Raw genomic sequence first — 23,668 nt, forward strand, 5'->3', positions numbered from 1 at the left:
GGGTGGCTGAAGGGGGTGGAGCTGAGAGGGGTCCAAGTGGTGCCCCAGAGCCCCCAAGGCTGGAGGTGGTGGCAGGTGGCCCCGGGGGCAGACGGTTAAGGGCACTTGCCAGAGGGCATTAGGACAGGCATCGGTCCCCAGGCCTTCCACTCAGCACCCTGCTGTAGGCAGTGGCCTTGACCCCAGCAACAATGAAAAGAGGAAACAGAAAACCAAGGTTATTCTCTTAGAGCCAGAATCCCAAAGAGCAGGCCCCATGCTGGCAGAACCTCCCCCGGAACTCATTAGGGACCGAGGATGTTGGGCTCCGTGTCAGGCCTGCTGGGCCAGACACGTCTGCGGCATGCAGAGGGTCCCTGGATGGAAAGAGCGAAGTGAGCTCAGAGGTGGTGCGTGTGGGTACCGGGACCCCCGCCCCAATCCGCCCCCTTCTCTTCACCCACCACAACACCCTCTGGACGGGCTCCTTTTGCAGCAGCTGACATGGGGCGCCCTGCCAGGCCTGTCCCCTCGCTGTGAGCAGAGTCCCAGGACTGCTGGGCCCTGAGGGAGAGAACAGCACAGGTGAAAAGACAAAACCTCCATCTTCAGAGAGGAAGAATGTGTTGCTTTACTTTTTTCAAAGAGGAAACACGTGAACTTTCGGAAGTTAAAGACACCAAAACTGAAGTGAAAAGCTAAACAGAAGACTTAGAAAATTGGGGGAGTGTATGTGCACAGAAGAGCAGAAGGTCAGATAGAGGCATGAGGGGCATGGGGTGTCTGCAGCTCCTCTGGTGGCTCCAGGAGAGGGCGGGGGGCCCAGGGGACTTGTGGCTGGTCAGAGGGAGGCGCCCCATGCTGGGACTTGTCATAGTGAGGCTTCTCAGCACGGGGACAAGGGCACCTGTCACCTCCCAGAGAGGGAGAAACAGGCTGCTCCTTTCTGAACTGTGGCTCGAGGAGCAAGAAAGCCACCAGGGGCCAGACTCTGGGTGCCCAAGGGACCAGACCGCAGCCCACAGCCAGCCCCACGCTCAGCCCCACGAGGGAGGAGTTTGCTTCTGTTTTCGACGTTCAGTGTCTAGAAAACGCTAGCTCGAGGTGCCCTGTCTCACAAGGCCTGTGGAGGATGCACACCTTTGAAACGAGGGCAGAAGCCAGGGAGCAATATGTGGATACAGAAGGCTAGAGCGCCAGCCCTGGGGAGATGAGGAAGACCCGGGACAGCTGCCCCAGGAACAGCCAGAGCAGGTTGAGACTGGTCAGAAAGTTTTGGAACCTTGTAGAATGGAAGGTGTCCAGTGTCTCGAGAGATGGTGCAGACTAGAGCTTTCCTTGCCTGGGTGCTGGTCTCCCAGCTCGTCATGCCTACCAAACGGTCAGGGTGCTCCAACGTTGACCCCCAGTAGGGGTTTGCCAAGTCGGTCACGAGTACCCAGGAAATGGAGCCGCTGGAGAAACAGGACGGTCAGCAGCTGCAGGGGCAGCAGAAGGTGTCGGGAGGAGAGAGAGTCCCGGTCTCCTGTCCGGCCCGGCTCGCATGGCTGCGTTCAGGACAGTGTGGGGACCTGACCCAAGCGACTCAGGGCAAGGAGTCCAGGGAGAGGTCTGACGGCACTAAGTACGGCCTCACTGTCCGACCCGGGAGCGCCAACACCGTCGTGGGTGGGAGGACCTAGTACCGAAGTTACCAGCCAGTGGGTACAGCCAATGCCCTGAGGTAGTAGGACATACACCCATCCCGCCACTGGACTCTCGAAGACTCTCTGTGACCTACCTGTGCAACAGAGTTGGCATCAAACCAAAGCCTAGAATTTCAGGCTCGTGTGCAGGTCGAGCTTGTGAAGGCCGGTGCGTGTCAGTTTCACCGAGACCCCGGCGCTGGTCTGCAGAGACAGAGGCCACAACCCTGTTAGGGATGGGGCCCCCTCAGGGCACCAGGTGACAGCCCGCACAGCTGCCACAGTGGGGGAGGTGCAGGGCTCGTGGGCGTAGCTGGGGCCGCTGCTCCTGCGAGCTCGGTGAGAGCAGGAGCTCTGAGAACCTCTGCTGGGTTGCCCATGGCCTTGTGCCAGGCATTTGTGTCATGTTTGTGGCAGAGGCCACACGGCGAGTGTCGTTGTAGGACCCAGCCCCAAGGGATCACGGTAGAACAGCCAGGCACCTCGTGGTTAGCACTGGAGCCTGCAGGCGGACGACTGGCCTCTGCTGACCGGCTGGCGAGCGCGCACATGGCGCAGTGGGGTACTTGTTTCTGCCTGCGAGGCTCCGGGTGCTCAGCCAGCATGCCACCCCGAGGCTCCCAGGTCATCTGCAGGGCACGCAGCCCCAGCCACGTGGGGCCAGGCTGCTGGGTGGTGACTTGTGACCTCCCGCCACTCACAGAAGCCTCAGCACTTGAAGTCCCTGGCCAGGGTGCCTGAGTACCCCAGAGATGCCCCTCGGAGAGTGGGGCTCCAGGGGCCTTCCAGCCACCAACAGATGTCCCCCATGCTGCTGCCCTCTACCCCGGATCTCACAGGCCACCTGCCCTGCCACACCTCCGAGCAGCAGCACCCCTCGCCCAGGCCTTCCGCTGTGCCGACCGGTGCTACTGGGAGCAGTCAGGCTTGCCCCAGTCTGGGCATCGGCGGAAGGCCAGAGATGAGTCAGGAAACCCCTACAGGGGCCCCTGCTCTCGGGCACCCCAGGGGTAGTACTGACCGACGGACCTTATAGGAGCACGACTAGTTCCCTGACAGATGACGTAAAGGGTTAGACAGGCTCCCGTCTGCTCTGAGCTGGCCTTGTGGAGCAGCCCCCAAGTTCATTGTGGGTACCCACGGCCCTCAGATGGTGCAGGTGCACATGGCAGGCAGCTGGACTAACGGTGGGAGGCTGGCCTCCTGAGGAGAGCAGCTTGGCTGAACAGGAGGAGAAGGACCCATCGGGCTAGCTGGGCGGGGGTGGGGAGCAGGCACAGCCGCCCACCCTCGCTGACTGCGCTCTCAGGGTTCAGGGAGAGCTGCTCTGAGGTTCTTATGGATCTTTGACAGAGGAATTGCTGAACGACCGCTAGCAAGGACCCAGCCCCCTGGGTCGACAGGAACCGAAACACTCAGCCTCCCCCAGCTGGCTCTGGGCTCCCCACAGGGCTCCCTGCAGTACCTGGGCTTGGCCAGGGAGATTATTAATTGCACCTTAATTAGGTAATGCATTAATATTAAAATAACCAGGTTTTGACAGCAACACAGTGAAGGTGATGAGGTTTGTCACGGCCTGGCTGTGTGGGTGCAGCTGATCCCAGGGTGTCCCTGAGTGGGGGAGGGTGGTGGGCTCTGGCGCTCCACCCTGGGGAGGCGGACTGGGGCACAGAGAGCAGCTTGCTTCTCCCTCCGTCGTGCCATCCTCTCTGCGGGCTCTGCAGCGGCCTCCGTGGGTGGGCCACGGGAGGGCCACGGGTCATGAACCAAAGAGGTGCCATCTAGGTGCCTGGCATGGTGGGGTGGCTCCACAAGGCATAGGCCTTCTGAGTTTCTGCCACCCTGGTGCCCTCGGGTGAGGCAGCCACCCCCAGCTTCCACTGGCTCACATGGAGGGGAGGGGAGGGCGCCACCACGGAGGAGATGGGGTGGGCTCGCCATGGCCCCTGAGGCACACACTCCCATTACCAGCAGCACCGGCCGCCGGCTGCCTTCTGGGCCCACAGGTGGCAGCAGGGCCTGTCCCTGCCCTAAGGACAGAATGGGGGAAGAGCCACGGGAGTCAGGGGCCTCGGAGCAGACCCTGGGTATAGAGGGTCAAAAGAGGGGCAGACTTTGGCGGCTGGGCAGCTTCCCAGGCCAGGGTGGGTGGCTTCAGCTGAGCTTAGTGGGCTGAGTAGGAGGGGAGAAGGGCTGCTGTTCCAGGCAGGGGTCCCCTCAGCTGGTCCTCCGCCCCCACACATGGGCCCAGCCCTGTGTGGGGCCACAGTGAGAGCCGTCCCTGTGTGCTGCCAACAAGGAATGCTGCATCCACTGGGGGAAGGAAGACCGACGTGCCTAGGGAATCCAAGTAGCAATGCAGGGTCCCTGCAGTCACCCGCGCCCCTGCCCCAGATGAGCACTCCCATTTGTCCCCGGGGCAGGTCCTGTGAGTTGCGGGAGGGTCCTGATCTGGGGCTCTACTGACCCACCCACCCTGCAGAACAGCCCTCACTCCCCAGGCCTGGGAGCAGGAGGAAAGGGTGGGTGGCCTGGGTCTTTGGAGCCTCTGGCTGGTGTCTGAGTGGCACACAACTGGGATGAGTCTGAAAAGCACCACAGGGGCTTTAAAACAGAGCAGACATCAAACCTGAGCTTCCAGAATGGGGGCAGATGCACCCAAATACACTGATATTAGAGTACCGGGCACAGGAAACCACCACACAGGTGCTTGTGGGAGCATTAGCCCATTTTCTCAGGGCACATTCTTGGTGGGGATGGCTGGGTCAGCCCGTGGTTGGCTTCCAGAAAACTGGCCCTTGTCCCTCAGTGTCCATACGTGGCCCGTGGCCGTGTGTCCCCATGGACACTGGTGCTGCCGGGGTAGTTCTCACGAGTGTGCATGTGCATGCGCGCGCACATGTGCGTGCATGTGTGTGGTGATGCAGCGTGTCCCGTCCTAGCTGATGCTCCCCGCTGTCCGAGGATGAGCCCCAGCAGCACCTTGGGCTGGCCCCGCGTCCTCTGGGGCAGGTCTCTGCTCTAGCTTCCCCTTTATTGGGTTGTTTTCTTTATACCGAGTTCGGGGCATTTCATTTTCTCGCAGCATCCTTCTCAGAGCAGACATTTTTCATTTGTGCTCAGACAATGAATGTTCCTTTTACGGGAGTTTCATCTGAGAGCCCCACCTGACCCAAGGTCAAGACACTTTTTTCTTACTTTTCTACGAAGAGTTTTTTAGTCTTACAGCTGACTCAGTGATCTGCGTAGAGTTGAGTTTTACGTGCGATGTGAGGTTTAGGCTGGGATGAGTTTTGAGAGGAGTTTGCTGAACGTCCGGTTGTTCCGGCGTCAACCATGGAAAAGCCTCTTCCGTCTCCGGTGAATTTCCCTTGCTCCGAGGTCCTGTGCCCCTGACCTACGTGTCTGTCGCGTCGCTGCCAGCCTGCCTGGCAGCTATAGCTGGACCCTCCATCCGTAACACAAGTCCTCAGACTCGTGCCCGCTCTTCAAGAGCACCTTGCCCATTCTCGTCCCACTGCCTTTCCGCATGAACATGAGATCCAGCTTGTCTATGTCTGCAGGAAATCCTGCCGACACTTTCATGGGCATCCCGTTAGGTCTGCACATCAGTCTGGGCAGAGCCGTACCCCTGCGGTGGAAAGACACAGCACGGGCTTCCTTGCATTTCCTTCCTCAGCGGTTCCTGTGCTCTGTTAGAAACGTCCTGAAGTGTTTCCTGGTTGTTGTTTGAAATTCTTGGAGTTTACTCTGTGTGTGTGTGTGTGTGTGTGTGTGTGTGTGTGTGTATGCTGTTTCCAGCTGATCTTGCTTTGTGTGTAGAAGTGTGATTGGTCTTGTGTCCTTTGACCTCACAGAACCACATACCAATTTGGGGAGGGTCTTGTTTGGATTGTGTTGGTTTTATTCGTTGTAGTTGTGCCATTTGTGAAGACGGACTGTTCCTTATTTTCCCGTAGAGCCTGGGCACCCGCGTCCCCTGCCTGGCCCGCAGCCCAGTGCTCTGCTGAGTGGTGCGGAGTGTGGGTGTGCCAGCCATATTCCTCACCTCCTGGGGGGCCTTCCGTCCCTCCCCGCCGCCGGTGCTGAGAGCTGCAGGCCATGTGTCGGTGACGGAGGAGCCCCCTCTAAGCCTGCAGAGCGTGTCTGTCAGGTTGGATGCTGAATTTTGGGTCTCCACCTGTGGGTAAGGTCGTGCGTTCTTTCTTCCTTAGGCTGTCAGTGTGGGGGATTGCTTGTGAAATTTTTCAAGTTTGGACCAGCCTTGTATTCCTACAATAAATTCCTCTTGGTTGTGGCATATTCTTCCATTTTATGGTACTGGATTCAACTTACTAATATTTCGTCAATAATTTGTGTGTCGTTGTTCATATTGGTCTGTAGTTGCCTTGTCCTGTCCTTGTCTGATTCATCAGCATAATGAATGAAATGAGTCAGAAAATGTTTCTTCCCCTTCTGTTTCCTAGAGGAGTTGGTGTCAGATTCGCATTACTTCCTCTTTAGCTATCTTATACACACCTGCTGGACTCCATCTGTACCTGTAGCTTTGGGTCGCCGAAGGTTTTTAATACTTACAAGAGCCAGGGACTGAACGGTTGTGCCCCCTTCCCAACACACACAGTTTGTATGTTGAGCCCCTCATCCCCAATGCAACGGTGTTAGAAGGTGGGATCTTGGGGGGTGATGAGGGCATAAGGGTGGGGCCCCCACGAATGGGACTGCTACCCTCAGAAGAGAGACCCACAGCACTCCCTTGCTCCTCCCACCACATGAGAACACAGTGAAAAGACGCTCTCTGTGAGCCTGTAACTGGACCCTCACCAGACCCCAAATCTGCCAGCATCTTCATCTCGGACTCCCCAGCCTCCAGAACCGTGAGGAATACAAGCTCGTGTTGATAAGCCACCCGGTCTGCCATGTTCTGTGACAGTGGCCCATGGGGATACGAGCACAGGAAGATCAGCTTATCTGGTTGTTCTTAGGTGAATTGTGGTAGTTTGTGGGATTTTTTGGTAATTTATGTCTTTGCTTTTGTTACTTCCTTTTTCAACTTTGATGGAAATTTATCCATTTGATCAGTCTTTCAAAGACCTAGCTTTCGGTTTTATTGGTTTTTCAGTATTGTTCCTCTGTTTTCCAATTTTACCGACTTTTGCTCATTTCCTTGTTACTTCCTTGGTTTGCTTGTTCAGCTTCCTCTTGCTCTTTGTTTGGTTTCTTTTTCTTTCTTTTCTTTCTTTTTTTTTTTTTTTAAAGATTTTATGTATTTGTTTATTTATTTGTCAGAGAGAGAGCACGAGCAGGCAGAGTGGCAGGCAGAGAGAGAAGCAGGCTCCCTGCCAAGCAAGGAGCCGGATGCAGGACTCGATCCCAGGATCCTGGGATCATGACCTGAGCCGAAGGCAGCAGCTTAACCAACTGAGCCATCCAGGCATCCCTCTTAGTTTGGTTTCTTAAGCTGGAATGTGAGATTGCCCATTTGAGATCTTTTTTTGTTTTCTAAAATAAGCATTTAATGCTATAAATTTCCATCTGATTACTGCTTTAGCTGCATCCACAAATTTTAGTACATTGTAGTTGCATATTTGTTCAGTTCAGAAATTTTTCAAATTTTCTTTAAAGTGTCTTCTGTGATTCATAAATTATTTAGAAGTGTGTTTTTAATTTCAAAATGTCTGGGGATTTTCCAAGTGGCTTTCTGTTATTGATTTCTGGTTTAATTCCATTACATTTAGGGAACACACTTTGTATAATTTGTTTTTTAATTCAGGATTTGTCCGATAGCCAGTACTGAGCAATCTTAGTAAATGTTCCGTGTGCACATGACAGGAAGGTATATTCTGTCTGTTAATCAGTGTGTTTAGATCGTTTATATTTAATGTGATGTTTTAATACATTTGGAGTTAGGCCTGCCATTTGTGATTAGTTTTACTTGCCTTTGTGTTTTATTCCTGTTTTCCCATTTCTACCGATTTCCAGATTATTTGAACATTTTTTAGTATCTCATTTTGATATATTTTAGGGTTTTTTTAATTCATTGTATCTCTTTGGACACACACACACACACAAAACGGCTCAGGATTTTTACCTAGACATTTAGAATTCCTGTTGCTTTGTCTTCATTCCTGAAATTCCAAGTTTCCCCCTGCTATCTGCTCCCTGGGTGTCTCTTTCAGGATCCTGGGGTTCCCTCCACATGGTGACCCCGTGTTGCCCTCACTTCTGAAGGACGCCCCTGCTAATTGTAGGTGAGGGGTTCTGTGAGCGTTATGGAAATTGACACTGCTTCTCTCCCTCTGGCCTCCACGGCTTAGGACAAGTCCTCTGCAGTCTCTCGGATAACCTGCCCTCAGCATAAGAGGCACAGAGCATCGGAAACTCAGATTGCAGATAATGGTGTTTGTAAGTTAAAAGTGGGAGACAGGCAAGTGGCAGCATCTGGGGACAGGGGACCTGTACACCGACATGCTCTCCACAGCTGGCTCCAGTGCTAAATGCTGTTTCCGAGCGGACAGTGTTGCAAAGTCCTTGTGGGGCGTCTGTGGAATCTTGCTTCGCGGTTCTGCCATCTCCGTCATCCTGGGTCGGCACCTGTCGGCTGTGTGTTTCCTAGCAGGTTAGTGTTTTCTTGGTTCTTCATGTGCTGCTTAATTTTGGATGTGTTCTGTAGGTTTTGAAAGTCGTGTTGCGAGATTCTCGGTGTTTTTGCAGCTCTGTGGAGAATGTTCATCTCGGTCGGTCGGTTCCAGCAGGCGGGCTGTGCAGGTGGACTGAGAGAGCAATCCCCATGCCTGCAGACAACTGTGCCTCCACAACCGTTCAGTTTTGGGGCCACACCACAGTCTCCATGGCCCTTGTGGGTGCCAGGCAGACCCCTCGGAGTCCCCTCTCCCCTTGCCCCACATTCTCTGGTTCCCTCCCTGCTCTGCTGTGTACTTCCGCAGCTGGGATTCACCCCACTGTCCTGAGGTCATGGCTCTCGAGGGGCTAGGCGCCCACCCAGCGGCACGGCACCTGCACCTCCGTAGGGTTGCCAAGGACCCGGAGGAGAAGGGGATGAGATGAGGAAGAGGAGGGATTTCTCCTGCCTCCTCCTCTCAAGTCTGCCTGCACCTAGCGCTCGCGGCATCCAGCCCAGGCTCCAGTGCCTCTCGTCCAGGGCGGGGGCGGGGACACCAGGAACCAAATAAACAAGCAACGGCAGCCAAGCTTGGCAGACTCCGACTGTAAATTTCACCCGCTGTGAAGGAACTAGCCCCACAGTCCCATAGCTGTTGCAGGAGCTGGAGCTCCAATCAGGATGCCTCCCAAGACATCTCCAGGCCCGGGTGCTGTCACTGGCAAATTGTACCAAGGAAAGAACAATTACCAGCTCTGTACAAGCTCTTCAAGAAAAGTGAAGAGGGAGCATTTTTGAACTCATTTTTTGAAGCAAATATTACCCTAATTTGAGAACCAGTGACAGGACAGAAAACAAGACCCTTAGGAACTTATTTTTGTATTTATTCTAGGATTCAGATATCCATTGATGTCATCCACTACATCAATGTGATCTAACCGATTGCTGGGGTAATTTGGCAAAAGTTCAACACCCAGGAATACTCTCAGCAAACTAAATAGAGAGGGGGCTTCCTCAGCCTGACACAGAGCGTCTGTAAGCACCCTCACCGCAGATCTGTGCTTCCCCAAGATGAGAAATAAGGCAGAGGCGGTCTAGCACCCCGAGTGAGCATGTCGGGAGTCCCGGTCTGGGCCCCCAGGGATGAGCAGCCTTAGGGATAGGAAGGGAGGGAGCAGAAGCGCTCCTCTGTGGATGAACCTCGGTGCATAAAACCCCAAGAAGCAAAAACAAACCCGAAGACTGCTGAAGTGAGACCGGCATGGATTCCTGTGATCCAGCTGACCTCGTGTCCTGCAGCCTTGCTGAACACACTTGATGTGACAGGAGAGTGCGTGTGTGCATGTAAGAAGCACATGTGTTGTGCATGATGCGCTGGCAGTGGACACATGGACTCTGAAGTCAGGAGCATAATGCCGTTTCTGTTCACTCTCAGCACAAGCAATTCCTGGGTGTGAGGCCAGCAAACTCACAGAGGATCCTTACGCTGCGTGCTCTCAAGCAGTGCTCTGACCAGACAGGAAACGCGACGCGCTGTGGATGAGAAGATGGCTCACAGCGTGTGTCCGTCACCCAGGCTGGTGCGGGGACTTCCAGTGGTGAGGGTGGTGGGACTGGTGCTGCTGGCCCTCTGGTCCCACCCTCGGCCACCTGTGGCCTCTCCCTTTGGGACCAGTGGCGGCCGCTCCATGCACTCTCTCCAGCGTGAGCCCCTTCACTGAAAGGCAGGCTTGAGTTCACACCCTCTTCTTTCCTGGAACTGGAACGCATATTTCCAGCAGCGTCACACATAGTCACCAAAATCCATTACCAGTCCAATGTCCTTTAACGGGTGAGTGGAGAACAGGGGTCTGTCTGTGGGTGGAACACTGCTCCGCATCAGCATGACCCCCTGCTGACCGCCTGGGGGTCTGGGGGGTCCCAGAGGCACCATGCTGGGGGAGGAGCTGGACCCCAGGCAGCGCCCTGCAGGGTCCCCGAGACAGGACACTCAGGAGGGCAAGAGTGCAGGTCGGTGAACAGGTGTGGTGGCAGGTGCCGGGGCCAGGGGCACAAAGTATGTGGCAGTTAGCTGTCCAGGGTGACAGAGCAGTCCTGAGTGTCGGAGGTGGTGGCCTTACAGAACTGGACACCAAAAAGTGTCAATTATACTGCACAGTTTTCAAAATTTTAGATATAAATGGTACTTCGTTTTAACATGTTCCTTTGCTCACTAACAAGGAAGAGTGTGTCTCACCTGCTCCTTCCACTGTGGTCTCACCAAGTCCATGCTCCTTGATCACTTCCTTATTGTTTTTCTTTATGATTATTTTTTGTAGAAAGTTTGAACTGTTTTTGAGTTCTCTTCTATTGATTCCATTACTTTTAAGATTAGAAAGTCCTTTTGATAAATAATCCTGTTTTCTTCTGGGGTTTTCTTTTCTTTTCTTTTCTTTTTTTGTGAGGGGAGCTTATTTTTCATACTTAAAGATCTACTTGGAGCTTACCTTGGTGTGTCGAGTAAGGTCATGGTCTAAGTTGATCCCTTCCCAAACCAATGAGCGATCACCTGGCTCCCGTTTATCACACCGTCTTTTTTTCTTCCTCATATTTATGAGCTGCCTTTATCTTTGCGAGCCTCTGATACATAACAGTGTCTATATTTGTGTTTCCTGTTGACTTCGTTTATCTCTACTATATGTTTGTTTCTAATTGTAACTCTGAGATATGTTTTAGCGTCTGGTGTAGAGCGAGGGGTTCCTTGTCACTTGGAGACTTTCTTACCTGTTTATTATTCTACAGGAACTTTAGAATCACTCTGTCAAGTTCAAGAAAAGGCTGGGGAGGTTTTCGTTTCTATTGGAATTGTGTTAAGTTCGTAACTTACTTCGGTAGGTGAGTCTTCAGCTGCACCTCGTTGTCTCTGGGCAGGGAGGGCCCCAGACACAGACTCATGTGGCCCGACTGCCGGGAGCCAGCACTCCCCCGGACACGCAGCATCCTTGTACTTGGCCCCAGGACCCACGGGCGCACCCCAGCCCCTGCTGCTGGGCTGGAAACACAGGGTCCAGGTCACCTTCCTTTTCCAGGTTGGGTCCCGAGTTGCTCTGCTGTGGCACTATGGCTCCCGTGCCGCGCCCCAGGCCTCTCTCCTCCTCCCCCAACCCTCTGAGCTCTGCTGTGTGGCCCCCAGCACGGCCAGGCACAGAGTTGTCTTTGGGAGGGAGAAGTCCACTCCATCTCTCTGGGCCAGAGGTCCCCATGAAGGTACTGTAACAAGTTCTTAGCGACCCTGTAGTTCAGCCCAGCTTGGATCCTAGGTCTCCCCGATCCCATGCCTTGAGCGTGCGCTGAGCCCACCCTTTCAGCCTCACCTCAGAGGGTCCGCATTTTCTCTGAAGGCTGGGCAGGAAGCAAGGCCCAGGGAGGGAAGGCAGCTTCAGGGTCAGGCTGCTGGTGCATGGGGGGCCAGGTGTGGCCTCGATGGAGAGCCCGGGGTCATGAGAGAGTCCAGATGCCCAGGCCCCGCCCTCCTGCGCTGCCTCCAGACAGGAGGCTCAGCGGAGTGGTTGGTGCCTTCATCACCACGTGTCCCAGGCCTTTCTGTCCCCAAGCTGCTTGTTTGTTCTCAGGGTCCGGTAATGAAGGGCAACACCATCCGTGGGGTGTTTGACCGGAGTTGTAAAGAAGTTCCGATACTTAGCCCCGGGGCCTGCAGCAGACCGGCAGAGCAAGGGGCCCTGCCTCGCCTGCTCTGTGGGCCCCAGTTCCTCTGATGGCCCTGCTGCCTGGACTCTGGGCCTCAGCTCTGTCTGCACCGGGAGGCTGCTGTCCCATCCATCCTCCCTCCTCCACCCTCTCCCCTCTGCTCTGGGGACAGCCGCTGGGTGCGAGACTGGAGCTGCTGCCCTGGGCAAGGCCTCCTGCTTGGGGACTGGAAGCTGGTGGGGGCATCTGTGGTAACCACATAGAAGAGGCCTCGGTGGGCATCTGTCCAGAGAAGAGCTGTGTCTACAGGGCCTGTCCCTCTGCTGGACACCCCCATTGGGGTGTGTCTGAGGCATTGCAAAATCCACGTGTTTAAAACTAAACTCCCATGGCAGCAAGGAGACACCGCCACCCCTTGATAGAATGGCCACGGGCCAGAACACAGTTAGCACCAGACGCCGACGGGACATGGAGCCGCAGGGCCTGTAGTATGGGGGAGGATGTGTTGTGTGTTCACGTAGGGGAAATCTCTATACCTTCCACTCAGTTTCGCTGTGACCCTAGAACTCTTCTAATAGCCTTTCATACAAACACTCCTGATCTTTACCTGTTTTAAGTGTGCATTGATTTCTAGTAAATATGCAAGGCTTGCGACCGTCAAAACGATGAGCCTTTCCATCACCCCGAGGGGTCCCTGCTGCCCACTTAAGGCCATCGTCCACTCTGGCTGTGGGGCCAGAGTCCGCATTCTGCTTCTGGTGACATATCCGCCACCTGCTACACACCGAAACGTGTTCGAGGTCCAGCCGTGAACTCATGCGTGCTACTGAGTAATGCTCTCATGGTGCGGACCTCGCTTTGTCTGGGCCATCGTCCGCTGATGGATGCGTGGGAGTGTCCTCTTCCTGGCTCATTGGAAATGTCACTGCCGAGGATGTGGGACCACGAGACTTGCACGGGGTAGGAGTGGAATTGGGGGCTCTGTTTCTTGGGGTGTAGTGGGGACAGGCTTGTGTTTAACCTTTAAAGCAGCTGCCAAGCTGTTTTCTGGAGCAGCAGCAGTGTCTCTAGCTCCCCGCCTGTGCCCCACATGCCGCTGATTCTCTGGCCCTGGGCATGGCCGTGCTGACGGGCCTGCTGACGGTGTGCCGTCTGCCCCGCTTATGTCTCCCCGACGGCGAGCCGTGGCGAGTGCGTTCCCACATCTCCTGAGTCATTCTCACATCTACTCCGCTTAAACGCTTGGAGTGTTTTCTTGTGATCGTTTTCTTCATGCTGCTTTTTGATAAGCAAAGTTTTAAATTTTGATGAAGTCGAATCTACTCGTGTTTTCTTCTGTGCTTAGCTCTTTGTCTAAGAAATCTTGGCTTGCTCCAGCGTTGCCATCTCCCGGTTTCTTCTAGACGCTTTTAGACCTATGCTCTGTATCAAACTAACTTTGATATGTGATGTGAAGGAGGGTGCAGCGTTCATTTATTCCTACTTAGAGGTCTGGTTGTTCCCAAAGTACCACCTCTCTCCGACACAGCTTGCTGCTGGATGCACGAAATCGGTCAGGAGAAAGCGTAGACGTGCACAGCCGTGGCTCTGAGCTCTAGCGGCTAGATGCTAGGATACCACGCGTGGCTCCTGGGGAAGGAGCTGGGGGGCCATTCACGCTGCCAGTGGTGCTCGCTGCCCCTGAGGGCTTGCTACAGAACCAACACTGAATGCTACTATTGCTTTTTGCCTTTTTTATAAAAGTGAGAAAACCCTCTTTGGATTTCTTTCATCTAGCAGAATCAGGAAATATTCGCATGGGCCTTTTGCTGAAGTGGAGCGGCGGCACGCGGACTGCGCGCTGGTCTCTGGTCAGATGACTGCAGCCCAGCCTTACCGTTGGCGTTCCTGTGTCCGTTTCCGTATTGGCTTGCTGGCCTCGTCCCTGCTTTTCATGAATGGTCCAAGCTGCCTCCTGCCTCAGGTCCTTTGTAGTGGCCGCCTCCTGCCCACCTTGTGCTTGACTTGTTCCCTGGCTCCCTGGAGGTCCGCTGTGACCAGCTGCCAACACTGCAGCCCCTTCCCAGCCCTGCCCTCTGGTTCTCTATAGCGCTTAACGGCTCTGGAGACCACCTCGCTCTGCTTGTGTGTGTTTCTGTCTGTGTCCCCTTTGGGAACATAATTCCCTCAGACCTGAGGTTTCGAGGTTTGTCCACGCTGTGTGCCTTAAGCCTAGAATGATGCCAGACATCCTGTTCACTCTTGTCACATACTTGTTGGGTGAGTAAAGAAGTCACCAGCCCTTCTAAAGTTCCTGTCCTGGGGGCTGATCACGGTGAGGGCTTAGTCCTGCTGCTGCTGTTGGGGGCAGGGAGATGGTTCTCAGACAGGCCACCATGGCAGTCACCTATGCCCCCAGGCACCTGCGGCCACAGTGGAGGTCACCTACACCCCCAGAGGTCTCATCTGGCAGCAGTGGGGGTCAAAAATCACATCGGGGCTGACAGCAAGGTGTTGGCAGGGCTGCATCGCCCGAAGGCTCTGGGGGTCCTCTTCTATCTCCATTTCTAGCTGCTGAAGGCGGCTGCTTTCTGTGGCTCTCAGTCCACCCCCGATCTCCATGCCAGTGGTACGTCTTCTTCAGACCCGCTCTGCTCCTGCCTCTTCCCCTTGTAGAAGCCACATGAGGACCCTGGGCCCCTGGACCATCTCCATCTGCATCTGCGTCGTTCACTCCCGCCTGCCCGGTCCTTCTGCCTTGGTTCTGGGATTCAGACACAGAAACCTCCCCACAGCCTCTGTCTCAGTAACTCATGTTGATGGGAGAGCCCTGGGCCCTGCCGTGCCTGCAGAGTTGAGCTGGGCTGGACTCTCGTCCTGGCAGTTCCTCCGCCGGCTGGGTGTGCTCCGCCAGGCCCCTCGCCTCTCTGAGCCTCACCTGACACTTGGCAGTTCTGTTTGCCCGTGGGCAGCTGTGCGCCGCGGACCAGGTCGGGGCCCCGGGAGTAGCAGCCTGGCTCTGTGGCAGAGCCCCTGGGATGCGGACCCCCCGTGGGCCCCCAGGCGCCAGGGCTGCTGTCTGTCCCTGCTGCTTGCCACCTCAGAGCCCTGCTTCCCTCTCGGGCCTGTGTGTCTGGCACACTCCTCACTCCTCTGGATCCCCAGAGGGCTGACTCGCCCCCTGCCCACCCTCTGTCTCCCCCCGCCGTCCCTCCTCCAGACCCTGAGGTCTGTGGGTGGCTACAGCCACCAAGCGGGTTGTCCGTCCTCTGCCTTCATCGGCCTGGCCGCATACATTGGCAGGTTTTAATAGACGGCCACATCTCAAAAGCAGGGAAAGATTTAAAATCTTGTCTCGCCCAAAGCAGACAGATTGACTCGAAAATGACTCCGTCAATAAAAGATGAGCTCTGAGAGGCTCTTCCCTCTCCGAGAGGAAGCACACCTTCCCGGGACTCGGCTTCTGGGAGCCCACTGCTGGAAATGAGGAATGTGCACGCCGTGCGGAATGCCGTGGGAACGGAGCAGGAGCGACCCTGCCACCGCTGCTGGCCTCCGCTGCCTTCAGCCGTGGGCCGTCCTGCCCGCTGGCCCCAGGCTGCCGCCGCTCTGTGAGCCCAGCAGGCCACCTGCCCGGGCGTGTGGGAAAGGAGTTGCCGAGTTGCCGGAAACTTGCCTTAAGCAGTGGTGTTCTCCGGTTTACATCGGGGTTTGTGATGGGATGGAGCTGTTATGCGCTTCTCCGCTCTGCATGGCTTCTGGCTCTGGCGGGGGTATATGAGCATGTGTGCGTGCCTCTGTGTGTGTGTGTGTGTGTGTGTGAGCGTGTATGTGCATGTGTGAGTGTGGGGGGGCCTGTGTGTGTGTGTCCGTGTGTGAGCACACGTGTGCGTGTGCAGGCCTGCGTATGTGAGCGCACATATGTGGGCATGCGTGAGCGTGTGTGCGGGCCTGTGTGTGTGGGTGTATGACCGTGTGCGTGTGAGCATGTGTGCATGCATGGGTGCATGAGCACACATGTGTGGATGTGTGAGAGTGTGTAAGCGCACGTGTGTGTGCGGAGCTGCGAGTGTGAGCGCGCGTGTGTGTGGTACTGCGTGTGTGAGCACACCTGTGTGTGTACAGACCTCTGTGTGTGAGCACCCATGTGTGTCTGTGAGTGCATGCCTCGGGCAGTGTGCTTCCAGCTGTCTGGTGCCCGGTCCCCCACCCCTGGAAATATGACTTAGCTTCACGGAGCCAGTGTGCTTGTAAGCCAGCGGGTTCCGCAGGGTACGTATTTCCCAGCCCTCCTGGAACCTGGGACCCTGCGCTCATGGGGTATGTGCTTTAGTTGGAGGAAATGCCCCCAAACAAGTGAAACAAAGTCAGAGGAGTGTGAGCTTGTGCATGAACACTGGGACGTTGGGATCCCAGGATGGGGGGCCCCTGCTGGTAGCATGGCCGGGAAGGCTCCAACAAGCAACTGAGGCCAGACTCTGTACCCGAGGGGGCACCTCATGTCCAGGGATGGTTCCTCACGGCAGCACTGGTGCTGCCTGGTGGCCTTTGGGGGAACCATCCTTCCCCAAAGTCCTGGTGTGAATCTCCGACTTCTCTGCTTCCTGGCCGGGTGACAGTGAACAAGGCACTGACCTTCTTTGGGCCTGACCCCACATCTGTCAGCTGCCCGGACGAGGGGCTGGCCATGGCCTTCCACCAAGGCTCAGCTGGTCCTCCACTCTCGAAAGAGGCAGCAGGGTGGGGAGCCTGGTGCCCAGTGAGGCGAGGGAGGGGGGACAGCATCCTCTGGGGCTTCGACTGTTCTCTGTTCTCCGTGCCGGGGGAGGGAGCCTTCCCGGGAATATGATATCACATGAGCTCCCGCCTGTCACCCCAGGACTCTCCCACCCCATAATCTGGTGGGCTGTAATTGCTGGTGTCTTTTCAGATCATTTTTGTGCAAGGTGACAAGCTGCTTGTGGAGTGAGCCATTAATCACACAGAGATGCCCCTGTTTGAAAGCTGGCACCAAGCTCACCCAGGGCGGGCGTCTGCCAGGCAGCCGGCGGTGGGCACACACGCCGCTCATCTGCATATAATTCCAGGCCAATGTCTTCTCTCTTGTGTAAAACGTGCAATTTCCGGCCCAGCAGGGGAACATGGGCTCATAATGGAGAGACCATGTCCCAGGGGCCCTCTGGCTGCAGGCTGTTCAAGTGAACCCTTCCCTAGGAAGGCAAAAGTCTGTGTCTAGTGGGTGGTAGGGACCCATCCACCGGTCCCTGAGGCCCACAGCGGGGGGCAGCAGCATCCACCGTGCCCTTCTGTGGAAGGCTTCCCTGAGTGCTGTGCAGGGAAGCGGGGAGCCCTCAGACCTCCCGGCTGGCACAGGCATGGGCACACAGGTCGCCTAGGTGCCCCTTGTGCCTGCCAGCCTCCCAGGGTCCTCTCCTGGGTTTGCATTTGGGATGGGACGGCAGCCTGCAGAAAGAGCCCATCAGGGATGCACTTGCTGCGTCAGGGCAGTGGCCCTGCGGTTTTTCTGCGCATGTCCCAGAGGCATGGGACCCCTGCCCAGGGCAGGCATGTCTCTCCCCGCTCCGCACCGTTGGCCAGGACCAGGACCCAGACCCACAGTCACAGCCCCTGCAGGGTCGGCTCCCATAGTTGTTGATAAAATTGCATAAATATTTGATGCTTAATTATTAAATATTTAAAAATGTAAAACTAAAAATAGAAGTTACAAGAAGTGAATAATTTAGCCCCGGAAGTGTGGCCCAGCTTTGGGCACAAGCAGAACTAGCACTACCCTCCCACTGTACCTCCTTTCTCATGCACCTGCCGGAGAGGCCCAGGGACGTTTCCCACAGGGACACCTCAGGCCCAGCCTGGCTCTTCGGCCTTCGGCATGGTCCCATGTGGTGGGAGTGTGGACAGGGCGCCCACCGCACTACCCTCGGGGGCTAGCCTCTCAAGGTGCAGGGGTGCAGGCACTCTTTCATTGGATGTCAGGCCCTGCATCGCCCTGACACTTAGCTGTCCTCAGGACGCACCTCTTTACAGAGGCTGGTCCCCTCCCTCGTCTTTTTTTGAGCTGCAGGGGCCAACTCAGAACGCATTTGCTTTCATCCATGTGCCCTTCAGATATATGGGGACACGGTTTGTGCCCCAACTTCTCCAGGCCCGTCCAGCACGTCCACATCAAAGAGCTGCTCCTGTGGTCTCGCGGTGCGCTGCCGTGGCTTGGTTTCCATGGGCACAACCGCTGTCCCCCTCTCCTCCCCTCCCCATGTGTGTGTCCTCCGGACACCAGGCAGGCATTTCCTTCAGCTCCATCACCAGCTTTCAGAACCCAAGGAAACAAACACCCAACCCAGGACCTTGACCTACAGACCCGCGGCTCCCCCAGGGCCTGTGCACAACGGAGGATGGGACTGCCCTTGCCTCATGCCCATTGCCAAGACTGGGCACCATTGTGCCTCCTGGGCCTTGGGGCCAAGTGTAGCCAGAGCACCAGCTGGCCTTCTGGAATGTCTGGCCCAGCTGCCGGTGTCCTGGGGGGCCTGTTGGGGTGGTTGCGTGCTGTCTTTCCTGACCCTCTTGCCCTGCAGGCCTTGCCTGGGCACCTGATCATTTAGTTCAGCCAGAGACAGCCAACAGGGAACACTGTTCCAGAAGCCATCTGGCCCCGGTCAGCTGTGGCCAGCACTGCTGGGCGCACAGTGGGCCTACCCCTTGTCAGGGCCTCAGCCTCCTCACTGGGGAGCCGGGCAATCAGTCAGCCTCACCACAGGCACGCCCAGGTGACAAGCCATGGATTGGAGCTCAGTGAGCGTGGGGGACACCGGTGCATGCGCCCAGGGCACAGGCCGTGCATCAGAGTTCAGTGAACATGGGGGCAGTGGGTGACAGGCACCCTGCTGTCACTGTCCACTGCTAAGCACCCATGTGGCGTGGACCCCAAGGGCACACTAGCCATCCTCTCTGCCTGTTGACCCCTCCAGGCTGTGGAGTGCAGTGCCAGGGATGCCCAGAGCTGAGGGGCACAGTGTCCAAGGGCCAGGGCACACACGCCAGCCTCAGGGCCTGGGACAGCGGGAAGCTGGTTGTCCAGCCTCTTGGAAAAGTGGGGGACATTCCACCCACCCTTGGTCCCTGGGCCTCACCCTGCTGCCTCCTTCCTGGCTGGCCGGTCTCGAAGCCCTCCGTTGCTGCCTTTCCCACGCTGCCCTTGGAGCAGCCCGGACGGGCGCCAGGTTTAGAAACAGCTGCCTGGAGCAGCCTGGGCTCAGAGGGCCACTGTTGCTAATGGTGAAATATTAGTGCTGTTTGTTGTTGTTTAAGCCTGAAAATCGTAGCATTGGCTAAGTGGTTTTTATTCACTTCTCAGAAAGAAAAATGACTCTGTCCTGAGTCCCCAAAGGAAAATTTCAAAAGCTGCTTCCAGCTCCTAAACAAAGCGCCACTGCAGGAGCCGGACCGGCACGCCTCTGATGGCTTGGCCAGCAGCAGCCTGGCCCCTGGCCCCCAGCCCCTGGCCCGCTTCCCTGCCCTGTGAGCTTGCCCTGAGCCTGGCCCTTCACCCCTCCTCTCTCCTGCCCTCCCCAGGGCCTCTGTCCCCACCCAGGCAGGCAGCCGGCTGGTGGGCATCCCTGCTGGAGCTGGTCTGCTGGACATGGGGACACACAGCCCTGGGCCCCCTTCCAGGAATCCTGAGCATGGGGCGGGTGTACAGGCCGCTTCAGACCCCGCTGGGTCTGCTGGCGCAGTTTGACTTCTTCCTGCTGAGCCCGTGCTCTTGCCCACCTCCCTGCACCGGTGTTGACAGCAGGTGTGGGTGCCAGTCCACACTTTACTGGTTGGCTTCTCAGGAAGCAAGCTGCTGCCCCCCCCCCGGGGGGGGGGGGGCTCCAGCTCTTCCCTTGGGCATGAGCCTGGCTGCAAGGGGGCAGGTGTCGGCATTTCCTGCAGCTGCCCTGAGAGGCGAGGCATCACCTGGGGGATAGGAAGGACACATGTGCCCCCATATGGACCCTGAGCCCTGGCTCCAGTCGGCCTCCCTACCACCCAAGGCAGTGAGGCCCCACTCTTGCAGGTCTGCCAAGCCTCCTCTGTCTGCTTTTTGTCTTCAAAGGTCTTGCTCACCCCACTCGTCTGCCACCACCTCCCCTCCCTCCCACAGCGGTTGCAGTGTGGAGCAAGGACAAACATGCGTGTTCAAGGATGGGCACGTATGTTCCATCTGCCCTGTCTACAGGGAAGCCCCATATGTATGTTACTTTTGTTTACACTGATTTTCTAGGGGTTATGATTTAGGATTTATGCAGAAATGGCATTTTCTGTACTCCCGGCTCCTTGAGGTGCTATAGGGAGGCAGTGGGACAAAAGGACCTAGTCCTTGGCTATTCTGAGCTCAGAGTCTGCTGGAAAAATAATGATAACACAAAGGAGCTTTTAAAAATGCTCTGTTGTGCTAAAGCAGGCACTGTCATGTACCCTGAGAACATACAGCAGGAGATGGGATCTATTCCAGATACACAGTTTTGAAGGTCAGATGACTAGGAGTCAGCTAGAAACCAGGAGGAGCTGCTCCAGGTATGTGCAAAGGTCCTGAGGTGAGGAGGAGAGTGGTGTTTCATTCAGAGCATGAAATAAAGGCAGCCAGGAGCAACCGGAGGGGCGGCCTGGGCTGCTTGGCAAAGGCCTGATGGCCGCAGAGGGGATTTTTGGTTTTGTTTTGTTAAGATTTTATTTGTTATTTGACAGAGAGAGCACATGCACCAGAGCAAGCATACTCAAGTGGGCGAGAACAAAGGGAGAGGGAGAATCTCAAGTAGACTCCATGCTGAGCATGGAGCCCGACACAGGGATTCAGTCTCATGACCCTAAGATTGTGACCTGAGCCAAAGTCAAGAGTCGGATGCTTAACTGACTGAGCCGTCCGGGCACACCAGCAGAGGGTTTTAACCCAGACCACATCTTCCCTTCAGAGCTCAGAATTTTGTCAGAGGGCCTGACTTGGCTGCCAGGGCCACTCTAGGCTGACTGTGGGGGAAGGCCCGGGGCCCCAGCCACCTCACCTCCCGGTCCCAGCTGTGCTCCCCTGCCAGCTGCCTCCACCACGAAGGGGCTGACCTCCCACAGGGTGGCTGGGATGGTAGCCAGCGGACAGCACCTGCTTTGCTGTCGGAATCCTCCGACCTGAGATGTGGATCGGGGAAGCCCACTGATGGGGAGCCGTGGCCTTGAGAGGTCCCAGGATGGAGCTCAGGCTGAGGCACTCAGGGCCGGAGAGGTGTCTGTCCAAGTTGGCAGTTCTACTTGGCCCTCCTTCGCAGGGCCAAGCAGCTCTGAGTGGGCATCAGACTGAGACCCGGGCACCTCGCTGGCGCACTCGGGCCACTGGTGCAGAGGGACGTGGACCTCCAGCTGCCCTCCTAGGAACCGTTGGTGTATTTGAAAGTGTTTCTGTGTGGTCCTATCTGCTTGTGCTTCTCAACACTCCAAGGAGTAAGGGGAGCTTGGAGGAAGGGGCTGCACGTCAGCAGCCTGTGCGAGCAGGGTGCCTGGTCTCCATCCTGAACCCAGGTCAGTGGTCTGTTGGGGCACAGACCTCAGTTGTCGCCGCCCTACCCACCCAGCTCCCTGTACTTTCCCCAGCAAACTGGGAAGAAGAGGATTAAACCACAGTAGCACGTGTACTTTTAGCAAAGTAGAGACACAGTGGGCTCTGCGGGCCAGCACGGCCATGTGCTGGGGCCCTGAAGAGGCTTTCTGCAGGGAAGGTCCAGCGGTCCACACGTTGGCCTCTCACTTGCGCTCCTCACCCCTCCAGGATAAAAACATTTCTCTGAATTTCAGACTGTGATCTGGGTCTCCAGAGTTATGTGCCCATAACCACTGCTCTTTTATCCTGACATCTCTGCTCTCGGGGTGAAGTGCTCTCTCCTGCTAGCCTTTATATAATGGAGAGATGGAAAGCAGTTTATTTTTGTTCTGTGTCCTTCCCACGGGCTTTCCCAGCTGTCTTCCAGGACTCCAGGAGGAGCCAGGTGTTGGGCAGAGATGAGCAGGGGGTGGAGGGCAGAGCCATCCAAGGGCCCCGTGGACATGGCTGGGGACAGGTGGCATGGCCCCTTGACCTTGGCACCCAGCCCCAGCTCCAGACCCCACTGCCCATGCCCACCTTCCACACCCGGGCTCCTGGCGACAATGTTCTCTCTTTGGCACCCACTTGGCCATCGGCCTTCCTTGTCCCTCACCAAGGACTCTAGGAAAGCAAAGGGCTGCTGAGGAGAGGAGGGGCAGGAGTAGCCTAGAGAGGAAAGACAATGGTCAGGGTTGGGGGGGCATAGTCTCCCGGCCAGCGCAGCTGGAGACTAGTGTTGAGGGCGGGGGTGGGGACAGGAAAGGGCTGAGGGCAAGTCTGGGCCGGGTGCAACCTCCCCCCGATTCTGGGGCTAGTCCCAGGCCTGAGTGCAGGCACCCCAGGCACGAGGTCTCCATCCTGTCTGTTGGTCCCCGGGATGTGCACCCAGCAGGAGAGCTTTGGGGTGGGTGGTCCAGGCTCTCAGCAGACTCAATGAGGCCACTTGTCTGCTCTGCCAGCCCTGCCCACGTGTGGTTGCCACCAGCAGGCCCGGCGCTGGGGATGGCTGTGGCAGGGTACCTGCGTGTGGGTGCAGAATGTGGTCCCCACAGGTCCTGGGGTCTCGGGCTCTTGGTCACTGGGATGTGGAGGAGCATCTCATGAGTGCCACATGCACAGGCCACCAAACCCGCCCAGAGGAAGGCTCCGCTCGCTCCCGAGGAGAGCCTGCATCAGAGCAATGGCATTTCCAAGGCAAAAGGCACATCTTTTATTTATTTAATCCAAACCATCATGTGAATTATTCATTCACGTTTATATAAGCAATTGAACGGCAGAGTAAGGGGGAGGTCAGAGCACCGTCTTTGCTCTGCCCTGAGTCACAGCCAGAACTCACGGTGTCCCTCCTGAACATGCTGCGTTAAGGTGACTTCACCGGAGAGCTGCTGCCTCTCGCCCGACCCGCACCAGGCAGGCCGGGGTCAGAGCCCTCTTTAGACCTCTGACGGCCTGTGGGACCTTGCGGTGGCTCCCCCACCCCGACCCAAGCACCCCTGCTCTTGCCCGTCAGAGGGTGACAGGGGACTTACTTCATGCTGTTGAGCAGGCTATGTGGGGTAGGGTGTGCGTGCTGCCTGGTGTGTGGTCCTGGCGCCTAGGTGCCCCTCCCAGGGGCACCTGGCAGGTGGCCAGCCTCATCCGCTCCTGATCCGAGCCCTGTCTACTTTTGGGAGTCCATGAACTCTGGAAAGGGCAGCATTTTGGTGCCTGTGGACGAAGGGGCTCCTACCTTCTCCAAGGTCAGGCTCTATTATTACCAAGATTTAATTTTCCCCGAGGATATCTGCGATACATTAAAGGCCGTGCAGTCTCTGACAGGGGTGAAATATTGCCTCAGAACCTCGGTCAGTGGATTTTCCCTGGTGGAATGGCTTTCCTCCCGCTGGCGGACCCATCCTCGGTGGGCTGGCCGAGAGACACAGGGAGAAGCGTGGGGTCAGAGCCACCAATTACCCCCTTGGATTTCATAGTCTGATTACTTGATTAATCCAGGGCTCCGTGCCCAAGTCCCAGTGGAGAGGCTCTCTGCTCCAGAAGGAGTGTCCGCCAGGGCCATCGGCACCGTGTGTTGGATGGGGGGCAGGTGAG

At 56.5% G+C, this 23,668-nt stretch overlaps 1 protein-coding gene across 5 annotated transcripts in view; it reads left to right on the forward strand.

Moving 5' to 3' along the window:
• LOC111145738 (mitotic arrest deficient 1 like 1) overlaps positions 1–23,668 on the forward strand; it is a 329,575-nt gene that overhangs the window by 258,914 nt on the left and 46,993 nt on the right. The window lies entirely within an intron of this gene.

The sequence above is a fragment of the Enhydra lutris genome, unplaced genomic scaffold (assembly GCF_002288905.1).
Source record: "Enhydra lutris kenyoni isolate GAN:26980312 unplaced genomic scaffold, ASM228890v2 scaffoldscaffold13, whole genome shotgun sequence".
NCBI classification, from domain to species: domain Eukaryota; kingdom Metazoa; phylum Chordata; class Mammalia; order Carnivora; family Mustelidae; genus Enhydra; species Enhydra lutris.